Source organism: Epinephelus fuscoguttatus, linkage group LG18 (assembly GCF_011397635.1).
Source record: "Epinephelus fuscoguttatus linkage group LG18, E.fuscoguttatus.final_Chr_v1".
Taxonomy (NCBI): domain Eukaryota; kingdom Metazoa; phylum Chordata; class Actinopteri; order Perciformes; family Serranidae; genus Epinephelus; species Epinephelus fuscoguttatus.
This window is the reverse complement of record NC_064769.1, coordinates 13,761,842-13,774,242: the sequence shown is the minus strand read 5'-3', so window position 1 is coordinate 13,774,242 and position 12,401 is coordinate 13,761,842.

Genomic DNA, 12,401 nt, shown 5'->3' with positions numbered 1-12,401 from the left:
AACTGACAGTACGGATATGGAGTCATAGAGCCGTAATCGTTGTGTAATTATGTAGTTTTTTTTATCTATGAAAAGTCACATTTATCCAGTTGTACTCCTAGTACTTCCCAGTTTTGCTAAAACCTTGCCAGACTCCAATGCTAAGGCGTTTGAGCAAAAATGCATGTATGTAAAGGGAATTTCTTTACATAGTTTTGCTGTTGTGGTCCCCAATCAATCAAAAAATCATTATGCCATTTTCTGTAGAGGCATGCCACAGAACCACAGTTTTCTTCACCGATTTTAGGTAACACAGCACTATTAATTGATTTACAATAGGTCATTTGTGGGTGAAGTATTCCTTTAAGTAGAAATTTCCATAGTCCAAAAATTTATAACAACTAAAACAAACAACAGCTGAATTCAAAGTGTTACTAGGTAAAAGTACAGGAGAATTATCAGCAAAATGTAATTAAAGTATCACAAGTTAAAGTACTTATTGTGCAGAATGGCTCCTCCTAAAGTGGTGTATCATTAATGAATATTATATTATTCTGTTTGTATCACTAAGAAATACATATGAGATTATCTTAATGTTGGAAATTGTCAGTGTGAAGCCAGTTTCAGGTGCATTGTATAGCCTACCTGGGTAGATTAGTATTAGGCCTATAGTACTGCATCATATATGCATACCATGTTTTTTTTTTGTTTTTTTTTAAACTCTAAAAGGTAACAACTCTAAGTGTTGAAAATAGCGGAGTAGAAATTAGCCTACAGTATTTCCTCTGAAATGTAGAAGTATTCCAGCAGAGAGTGGAAATATTCAAGTAAAGCACAGGTATGTCTGTCACCAAGTGCCCTGAGGCAGTTGACAGTTGTTTATACTCTGACTATCACAGCTTACCTGATGTCCAGGAGGCTAATTAGCCTACAGGTGTTTCCCCTCTAAATACAACACCCATGCTAACAATAGCAACAAGACTGCGCATGCTCTGGTTCTCAGGGTGTGGAACTAATGTAATGTAGAGCTCCTGTTCATAGTTAATACAAACCATTTACTGGTTCTGCTTTATATCAACATTTCAAACCATCAAACCATTATAGGACAGCTGGCACAGTGGTGGAAGAAGTATTACAGTACACCACAGTATAAAAATACCCCACAAGTAAAAGTCATGCATTCAACATTTCACAAAAGTAAAAGTACAGAAGTTTAACTAAAGTATGCCCATCAAATGTACTCATAGTGCAGACTGACTATGTGTTATGTTATATAGTTGGATGATCCTTATTGTACTTCAGTTTGGTCATTAGTCAAGATTGAACTATTTATTACGGACACTTTTGATAATTAGATCGGTAAGAATGTGTCATGTCTTACAAGCAGATCATATGTAAAATCTTAATTTTGAAAGGTACTTAACTTTATTGTAGTATTTCAGTTTTCTACTACTTTGACCTTTTACTCTGCCACATCTCAAAGGGACATATTTTAGCATTCAGCTTCTTCATTTGTCTGACAGCTTAAGTTACTGTTCTCACTTTAATGAGCAGATTATGAGACAGTGGGCCCCTGGGCACAAAAATGCAAAGGGCCCCACGCCCTCCCCTACATAAGAGCAAGACACACAGAATTCGCGGGGGTTTGCTGTCTCTTTGTAGTCTTGTGTCTCTTTAAAGTCAACTTGTGTGTTCTTGTGGTTATTTTGTGTCTCTCTGAGGTAATTTTGCATCTTTTTTGGTCATTTTGTGTGTAGTTTTGAGATTCTTCCCAGTTGGTATACGTGCAAATATTTGTGCCAGGTTGCAAGTTAATGCCAGGGGACCCCCTGACAGTTTGGGCCTTTAAGCCTGTGCCCACAAGGCCCATTCAGTAACCATCCATGGTCACTTTGCAGATTAAGATCTTAGCTATATGACTAACCAACAGCTCATAAAGAATTTAAAATTAGCTCCAAGTAGCTACAACTTTAAAATGCTGCTTACACATTAGTAAATCATTCATAATATTACAATAATATATATTTTTAGTTTTTACCTCAGTGAGATTTTAAATGCAGGACCTTAACATTGTTGCATTGACACTTGTACTCAAGTAAAGGATTGGTGTCATTTCGTCACAACTGACCATAACACAAAGCAAAGTGGTACCAAAACACTCACACGCTCAATTACAAGTGTTCAAGAAATTAGTGTTTATTCTGCTACTCAGATCCCAGTCAACTTTCATCTGTAAATTCAATTCATCTGTCCTTGGTGATAACTTTTTTTGCAGCCAGGCAAAACATAAAACACACACACAGGATACATCATGGGTTACATAAGAAATACATTTAACATGTAAAACTGTTAAGTGCTGCAGTGTTTTTTATTTATATTTTTTCTGTGCTCCTTGTGTCTCCCCAGATAATGCCCCTCCTGTCCTTACGAAGTAGTAAGTGGCTTCACTTTTTATAGACATGCTTTTTAGGCTAGAGGTCAGGCGAGGTGACCAGTGGGCCCAGTCAGTTAATCTGGCAGCATGTACAATGTGTGTTGGTTGGGATAAAAGTTGATTAGGGTATGGTGTACCAGAATTTGGTGAAATAACTCCCATCCGGAAGGAGCATGTTTATTTCCTCCCTGTTACCTCGTGCCGTAGCCTTATTTTATTTAGTTGGTTCTGTCATGTCATTTAGTTAACCCCACTTTCTTCTTTTAGTAGAAAGTAGTTTTTGATAACTTTTATAAAGACTCTTTTTTCCCCTGTCCTTGCCATCTGTCATGAGTTCAGCAAGCCATGTAATAATGATCTTGGTTTGTTGCTTTCAGTGTGAAGAGGCAGTTCCCACGTCACTAGATAAAAAATGTCAAGCACGAGACTGTGACCACAGTCATGTTGCTATAACAGGCTCACAATGACTGACTCATCTGAACACTTTGGGACTTCTGCATTTACAAGTGTACAGAGTGTTTAAAGGTGAGATGATATGACATTTCAGATACTGCAACATCAGCCCTGACACACTGACATCTGCCCACAGTCAGCAAGGGATAGATTCAGTCTTTCTTAAAGACAGTGGTTTCTGTAGGTGTTTCTCTTGTCCGCACTGGCTGTGAAGAGATCCTGTCCTTAAGCATTCCAATGTAATTGATCAGGGACAAAATTAACAGTGCTCATTTAGTTGTAAATAGGGCCCTTAGGCCCAGAGTGCATGCTGCTTCACATGTCCCCTGCTCACCCCATTCAGCACAAAAGAACAATAGACTGAAACACAATGTTTGTTTACAATAACTTCCAGGCAGAAAAAAAAGGCCATGTCAGGAACATATAATAAATTCAACACGAGTTAAGCAAACATTTCCTCAATCGGTTGTTTTTTGGCCACCTAAAGAATGGCCCACCTAAAAAGCTATCAGCATCGGTTTAAGTGTAAGCATATTTAAAATATTTTTAATGATTTACCTATGCTGTTTGACAGCCTTTTCCAATGGGGAACTGAAGTTGTTACCTCAAAGCAACCAGACTCCATTGACAAAAACAGTAATTATACTTTGCAAAACACAGGAGTTGCTGGTCTACCATTGCCTTGATCAGTAAGTATAAGCCTATATGGCAAAGCGATAAAATTATTCCAAATATAGTGTACACTCACACTTATATTCATTTTTTAGGTGAGTCTTTTATGTTTTGCTACGGCTCGCGCCAACAGCAGCACACTGCTTAACTATCGTGCTGGTGGATTTGGTTTATCAACGACGCTACAAAAAAACAAGTTGCCAATTTGACATATCGTTGAAATTCAAATGAATTGCCAGTTGTCTACCCCGGAAATGATTAGTGTTGTTTGTGCTACTGAACTTGAAACAGCTTTTTTACCCATCATTGCATACAGTTTAAGGTGACCCTGATAACCCAGCTGGTCGGCAGGAAAGTAGCTTAATCTTAAAAGAAGTACATGTAAAAAGTGAAATAACATCAAACAAATAGGAACGGAACTTCATTTGACCGTGGCCTAAAAAGCTCTTAAGCAGTGCCCAAACTGATGCTTGGGTTAGATTTTGGTGTCCATCAGAACCAACTGGCACTGTGTAATAACGACTACTAAAGCAAATATGAGGCCTCAGCACTCTGTTTATTCCAAAGTTACAGTCTTTTCAGTATAAAATCTCAGCTCATGAATGAAACACTAGAAAACACAAACAGGGACTTTTATACTACAACAACTGTATCAGGTTGATTTGGGCTTTTCCAATAACTTACTATCACCTTTTCAGCTGATGTTGCAAACCTCTTAGCAAACAGTTGCTCATCTACACATCCAGAATCATTCATTATCATATCATATTTGTGTCCACGTAATGAATGTAGGCCCATTATTCTCTCGGTTTTTAAGCTCTATTTTGGTCTCTAGCGACTCTGCAGTGACATATCTTGCTCTTTAGCTGCTAAATGCTCCACTATGTTCACCAGTTAGGGCTAATTCATAATTTCCCAATCCGCTTTGGTCTGCGTAACATAGTCCAGTCCCAAACACCATGGTCCAGCCGGCTGCTGCTGCTGCTGCTGCTGCACGGTGGTGAAGTTTTAAGTTGGCTATTTGACAGATATTCACTCTGGACCCAGCGTCACCCAATGTTGGCAGTGAGAGTTTGGAAGGCTCACCTTCCAGCCCTCCCATTTTTACTGCTGGGGGCTGACACACGGTCCCTCAGTTGTACTATGAATGGAACCACATGGTCATCACTGTGACCACAGCTGTCTACTGATGTTCAGTGTGGAATGTATGGTTGAACCTGTACTCCCTAACTTTGTCTGTCTGCCATTTTGGCAGCCCAGTCGACAGAAGAAAATATTGGCTTTGTACATTTAATCAAACTACTGATACGTTATCCTTGTATGTTTCATATATATCATATCAACATTTCTGAAGTGAGGTAGTTAAGGTTACATGTACGTACGTGAGCTGTCATCGGGAGGATGGCTGCCAAGCTACAGACCACTGTTCAAAAACAACAAGCAGAGTAATTGGGAGCCTTTCCAGCCGTGATTGTGCCACCAAAACTGTTTATTTTAAGCCCAAAAAAGTTCTTTTCCTAACCATTACCAAATATTTTATGTGCATAAACATGACTACATGTTAACCACAGTGTTGTTGAATGTAATTTTATGCAAATAATATTGCCCACTAATATCAGATAATCATCACTATTAGTGATCATATGAAAACCAAACATTGTTTTCGTCATTGCCTTTTTTTGCTTTATTGGCATATTGTGCATGAACTGAAAAAATAGTCACTGTGAAGGTGAACCCTACACAGAGGCAATGTTTGATGTGGCCTCTATTGATCTGGCTGAAACGTTTGCCGAGCACACTTTTACTGCCCTGTTCCACATTCATGCAGTAACACACCTTGGAGCTGCCAACACTAGTTTGTTTTATCACTGAGCAGCTCGAAAGAGCCGATTGGACGGGCACCTTGAAGCGTTTATTCATTCACTTTATACAGCCTTGAAGGTCACATGCCTTTGTGAGTAACCTTTATTAGTCTACTACTTCCCTGTTGGACCACAGAGTGATTTGTCTTTGGCAACAGTAGCTTTTGAGGACACAAATAATGCAGTTGGTAAACAGATGCAAATGAAACACAGACAAAATATACAGTCAATTCAAAGTCTACTGAGGAAGAAAATCAATGGCCTTTTTCATCTGCTGTCATACATTTTATAAATAGGCTGTAGGAAATATTTCCATTGTGTCACTCTGTCCCCTGTAGTTTGCTTTGAATTGGCTACGGTAGCCCAGAAGTCCAAGAAACCGCTATCTATAAAGATCAAGCTCATGTTAAACATAACAGGAAAATGCAAACAGTCGTGTACTCAGTTTCAGTAGGATGTTGCTCCTTTGAATTGCCATTGTTTGAAGAAACAATGACAGAGATAATGGCATGTATACATATACAGTGTAATCACAGAACAATGACAGTCTCAAGTTATTAGACATTTGTTATTTACAAAGGTTTGTTTTATTTAAGATTATATTACCATAAGGTGATCACAGTGAGACAATATATCTAGTGATTGTACATGCTGAAACATGCAAATGCATCACAATAACTCTCCAGCAGAATATGTGAAAGTTGATGCAGTGCAGCGCTACATCTCAGGCCAAAACAAGCCGAACAGTCATCTGTGTAAAACATTACACAGAGTACTGATTGGACATACTGCGCCATCTGTTTGTCATATGTTTGTGCTGAAGATGTGGAAATGTACAAAGTCCTTTTTCAACAGTAAAAAGCTTTGACTACGCAATCCTATTTAACCTGCTCTGCCAAATATTTAGTGTCTTACTGTTAAGTAATGTTTATATCTATTGTTTATGCTGCAATAGGCTTCTAAAACACATTCCTACACTGACCTGACTTCAATGGCTCATAAATTAGGAGTTTATTTTAATGATTTATGGTTGAGGGCACTAATCAGGCTGACATCTTCTAATATCCCTGAACTCCTCTACCCCTGTTTTCCTTCCTGGGTTACTCAGGTCCGCTTACCAGATGGTTTGTATTGTTTGGGAGCAAAGCAAAAAAAGTAGCTCAGTAGCTTTTGATTGGTGGCCCTGGGAGTTCAGTACACAGCAAATTAAGAAAACATCATCAACTATTTGACGGCACATAGCTGCACATAGTGAAAACACAACACAGTAGGCTACAGAAATGTGCTGCAAGGATAGACTGTAAAAATAATGGACGAAGCTATCTTGATGTTACCCACTGGTTTGGGGACTCCCGTTCTGCAGCCTGGGGTTTGGTATTTTGTATGCCGCTATCTTTGTTGTTTGGAGCCACAGGTGACCATATTTGGGTGAGAGCTGTGGAGGACTGAGGGGGAGATCTGGCAGCCTGTCACCCAAAGCAGCCCACCCTCAGTTATGCGTAACTTTAAGCCTACAGTTACATTAAGTTACATAAAAACAGTTGCCATGAAAGGGGGAAATTAGCTCTAGAGGCCAAAACCAAATTTTGTACCAGACTGTGTTCATTTCTGCTGTAAAGTTAGGCATTTTAACATGGGGGTCTATGGGGATTTACTCTCCTCTGGAGCCAGCCTCAAGTGCTTCAACGGACTGCATTTTTTGTGATGCACATGGCTGAAATTAACCTGGCATAACCTATTACTTATTATTACTATACCAGTTCAAATAATATGATGAAATACACACAGTTTGTTTTGGAACAGGCTAACATAATGTTGTAACCAATCTACACTGCGGATATCTTGGAAATCTGGCTGCTATTATATTGTTCGTTTCTAACCCAAAGGGCAGCTATTCCATGCAAGATAATGACAGTCTGAAAAAAAGCTTTAGCCTGAGGGTGTCAAAAATGAGTGATTGCTTACTCACATGTACATTCAAAGACACCAACATGCCTATGCAAGTTTACTTAAAAACCTTAAAACAGACCAAAAGATAACATTCTGCCATAATAACCATGAAATATGTGGCCTCGGTGAGTAAACCTCTCTGACAGGGTAGGGCTGTTTTTTACATTAACATGCTTGGGAAACAAAGCCCTGATGGCATCATGCGACCTAAGAGAGCACTGTCTCAGGAGAGCTGAAAGACTACACCCTGGAATTGATTATCAGTAAATAAATCTGATTAATGCAAGAACAGAAGGGTTTTACATAAGATTTACAGAATGCAATACACACCATATTGTGCACATAGGGGTTTTTTGTGCTCTCTGACTTATTATCTCTTATTGTATCTTACTTCTGTCTGAGTTGTGTACACACAGATAGTTTGGTTCTCGCAGGGGCTAAACCTGTTAATTTAAGCCCTCAGGACAGTTGAGCATCAGGGCACCACTGCAGAGGTAAGCTTAGTTCACTCATGGGGGAGGGTTAAGGGAAAAGATGCGTCTAACATTCGCTTGGCTGCAGCTAGTTACAACACTACATTACACAGATAACATGTTCCCATGTTCTCTGTTGTTGTAACTTGCAACTCCATGCCCAAGTGAGTGTTATGGCTCCCTGATTTATTATTATTTCTTAGTGTGGTTGTAATTCTTCCCACAAAGTTTAGCCTTTTTCTTTAGTGAGATATATTTATGATACAGGACATGAGACACAGCTACCTCCTACTTGGAAATCTGATGTTTGTATACTGTAATATACTAATGAGACTATTTAAACATGTAAAAGATGAAAGCTTGAATCATGCCACTGCATGCACACATTATTGTAAGCTTAGAACCATGGGTGTGGTTTGAGTCACTTGACTTGGACTCAACTCAGACTTAATGACTTTAGACTTGACAAAATTAACAAAGACTCGCAACCTGACTTGGACTTTAACACCAATGACTCGTGTTGTTGACTGAATAGGGGAGGGGCCCTTGGACTCTGAGGCCCCCCGCTTCATGGGGTGTGCGAGGGTATACTTTACGGGCGTGATTATTGCTGTTAATTCCCAGCAAGCTGACACTAACTCTCCAGAACCACTTTGTTAGAACCAGTCCGACAGCATCCAATCAAATTGTGAGAGAGAACGGTGAAGAACTGTCATGATCCTGGTTTTTTGTTTATATTCTGTTATCTTGTGGGATTTGTTTTGGGGTTTTCTGTTTACGTTCTTCCACATTTTTATGCTGTTTGTTTATATTTCATCTGTTTCCTATTTTATTTTGTTGATTCCCTCCTCATGTGTCATGTCTGTTTTACTTCCTGTCTTCATGTGTTTTCCCGCCTGCTTTCTTTCACACCTGTCTTACTTCAGTCTTGTTAGTCCTTCCCTGTTCCCAGAGTCTTCCCTTCACACCTGTTCTGTACTAGTCTTGTTGGCTCCATCCTAGTGTTCCCCTCCACACCCCTATTGTAAGCTCATCCCCATTTCCCTCCTTTTGCCCATGTCCACCTACTTCAGTTGTGTCTTGTCCTTGTGTTTAGTTTTCTGTTTCCCTATGTCTCTTATCAGTTTGTCTGCGTTCGTCGCTGTGTTCTTGGTGATGCTCCCTGTGCCGTTTCGCGCCAACATTCACAGACAAAGCATTTGTCTTTTGCTAGACACATTTTCCCCACAAATACAACATGCTAATGTTATTAGCCTATGGCATTTTACATAGCCTAGCTGCTAGCAAAATTTTCCTCTGCTCATATGAAGCCAGGGACAACAGCAACATTTAACAAAGGTATTGGCACACAGTTTGGCTCCATTACAACTCACAAGGTTCACCGACAAAACAACTGTCTTATACTAAACACATTTCCAAACAAATATAACATGCTAATGTTATTAGCACAAGCCTATGGCATTTTACACTGTGTAGATTAGCCTAGCGACGAGCAGAGATTTCCCTTTCATGTGAAGCCAGAATAAATTGCAAAGTATAAATCTCCTAAGGATAAATCACACACATGTCTTAAAAAATAAGGCTTTATTCTCACAATTTATTGTTTCTTATCTGTGAAATTTAATTTAAAAACACTCCTTTCTACTGAGGGAAATGGTTTCAGCTTACAAAAATAGACAGGTCTGCATCACTGCGACGTGTAGTTACAATTCTGGGGAGGTGCACTTCATGCTATAGAGTAGGGTACAGCGTAGGCTCTATGTCAATGCAGAGCCTATGCCATACCTACACCCTACTTCAGCATGACACGGGGTCGATTCGACGCAGAAGTTTAAATCCCACATTACACTGCTACTGATATTACTGATATTACTGCTGTGACTTCCACGCTATTCCTACTGCTATGGTACTGCTAATCTTGAATCTTGCTCGCAGTTTGCAGGCAAAACGACCCAACATTCGCTGAAAATCTGTCAGTGTAAAAGGGGCTTTATACTTACTACCCTAGCCCTATCCCCTAACGGCACTACTGAAGCTTGTCTCTGTTGGTATTCTTTTCTGTTCTACTGAGAGCATTTGCTCCCTTTCACACACCATCATGAGACCTTCTTCTTGTGTTTGGACTGTGGGAGAATATCTGCAGAATGACAGTCAAAACATCCCAAATCAGTCTTTATCGACCTTCAAAAGGGACCGGGCGGTCACACTCCTCTGACAGTGATTAAGGGACAGCTCCATCCAACTCCTTTCATTATCAGCCCAGAACAGCGCAGGGAAACACATTTCCCAAGGAAGATATGAAATGTCAAGGCATCATGTTTGAATGAAGTTGTGTCCGTGGGCGGATGACCTCTCAAAGTTTATTTCAACATTGTTTATCTTTGTTACAGGAATTGTTTGACTTTAATTTCCGACACACTGTCCAAGAATCTGACAGGCGGATTGATATATTGTAAAGTGACCACAAGATGTGAAGTGCCATATTTGGCATTGGGGCATGAATCTAAGTCCCACCGCAACACATGCACTTGTGCCTTGTTCCTTGAGCTTTAAATTGAGGTTTGATCAATGTTCTTTACATCACCTTGGGTCAACTCTGAGACCACTGATCGTTCACTGACTGTACAGGATGTATCATGTCTTGGTCACAGCATGAATGTTTATCCCACTTCCCAATGTTTTTCCATACAGTTTGAGGATGTAGGATAGGAAACACTGGAGGGAAGGACAGAACACCGCACCCACCACAAACAAAGGGGACAGCTGTCAATACTGACACCACGGCATGACCCTTAGACTTTTAATAAAATTGGTAAAAAAAATCAATAATGATGCTTATCGATGTTACTCTTGTGTTTAAATTATAATTAGATTTTTATTTGGGTGAATGGTTGATTATTTATTGAACCATATTCATTGACTGAATGGTATTTTCTCCAACAACCTTTGCCTCAACTTGGCCTGAAACGATATTGGAAACAGTATGCAGCATTGTTCATGGGCGTAGCTGACGCGTGGTACGCGTGGGACATGTCCCCCGCACTTCCCGTATCTGTGCCCTCTGCCCCCCCCCCCCCCACACACACACACACTTTTGACAGCTGTTACAACCAATCATTTCGTTTTTAACATGTGGTAACATGTTTTTCCGAGCCATCTTTAAACACACCATGAGTAGATGGGCATACACATGCTGCCGTGTTGTGATCTGAATCAATTGCACAGACAAGAGTGCGCTGCTGGGCAGTGCTGCTGTGTGTTAACTATGTTCAGCAAACCAGCAAGCAAGAAGCAAAAAAACTTGCAGTTTCTTCCAAACAAACCATGTAAGTTGAGTAATGCTGTTGCATGTAGATAATGTTAGCTTAATGATGACTAATTAATAGATGCCAATATATCAAGTTAAGTTAGTTAACAAGAATAGTAATGTTATTGTTACCTATGTTAAATCGCTTGCTAGCTAGTTTCATGCTAGGAATAAACCCACTCCTCCTTAATAAGAACTTGTGCTCACTATTGTTTTGCACATATTTGTTTCATTTTTATTGCCACAATAGAAGGAGCAGGGTCAGGGAGGAGACAGTGGACCAGAGGCCAGCAAGGATGATCATGCAGTGTCTTCACAGGTAAGGAGAGATTATAACTGGCTGAGAGAAAATATCTATAGCATAAAAGTGACTTTGAGGTTAATTTCCACAGCTATGTCACCACTACTATTTCTAATTCAATTTATGAATTTTGCTTTTGCATATTTATTATCTGTATTAGGCCAATATCTATTGCAATAGATAGAAGAGGGACAGGGAGAATCCAGGCAGGTATCAGGACAGGGACCTGACAACAGCACTCTATAAGATAAGCGTGACTCTAAGATTAATTTTCACAGCTATTTCAGAACTACTCCTGTTTCATGTTTTTTGTCTGTATTGCAATAGGTAGCACAGAGAGAAGGCTTAAAAATATTTGATTAATTTTTTTTTATTATTAATTTATGTGCAAAAACAATGTACAGAAACAAGGCGATAACAATCAACAATAACAAACGTTTGCCCATAACAAGGGCCCCAGAAACACAGAAGGCAAGAACATAAAGACAAAAAAGTGCTGTGAAAAATAAATGAGTAAATAAATAAATAAAAAGAAAATATAAATAACAGTTGGGTCTGGGTAATACGGAATAATAATCTGATACCACTACCAATGATACTAATAATAATAACAATAGCAACAACAGTAACAACAATGATACTAATAATAATAATTACAATAATGATAATAATAATAATAATAATAATAATAATAATAACAACAATAATATAGTCATGTATATAATAATATAGTCAATAACATAGTCAGAGAAAGAGATAGAGAGAGAGAGAGAGAGAGAGAGAGAGAGAGAGAGAGAGATTAAGGAGAAAGGAAATTACAGAGAGAAACGGGGGGGGTGTATAATAAAAAAAATATCTATATATATCTATATCTATCTATCGATCTATCTATATATATATATATGTGTGTGTGTGTGTGTGTGTGTGTGTGTGTGTGTGTAAGTGTGTGTAATAATAGTAAATAAAATCA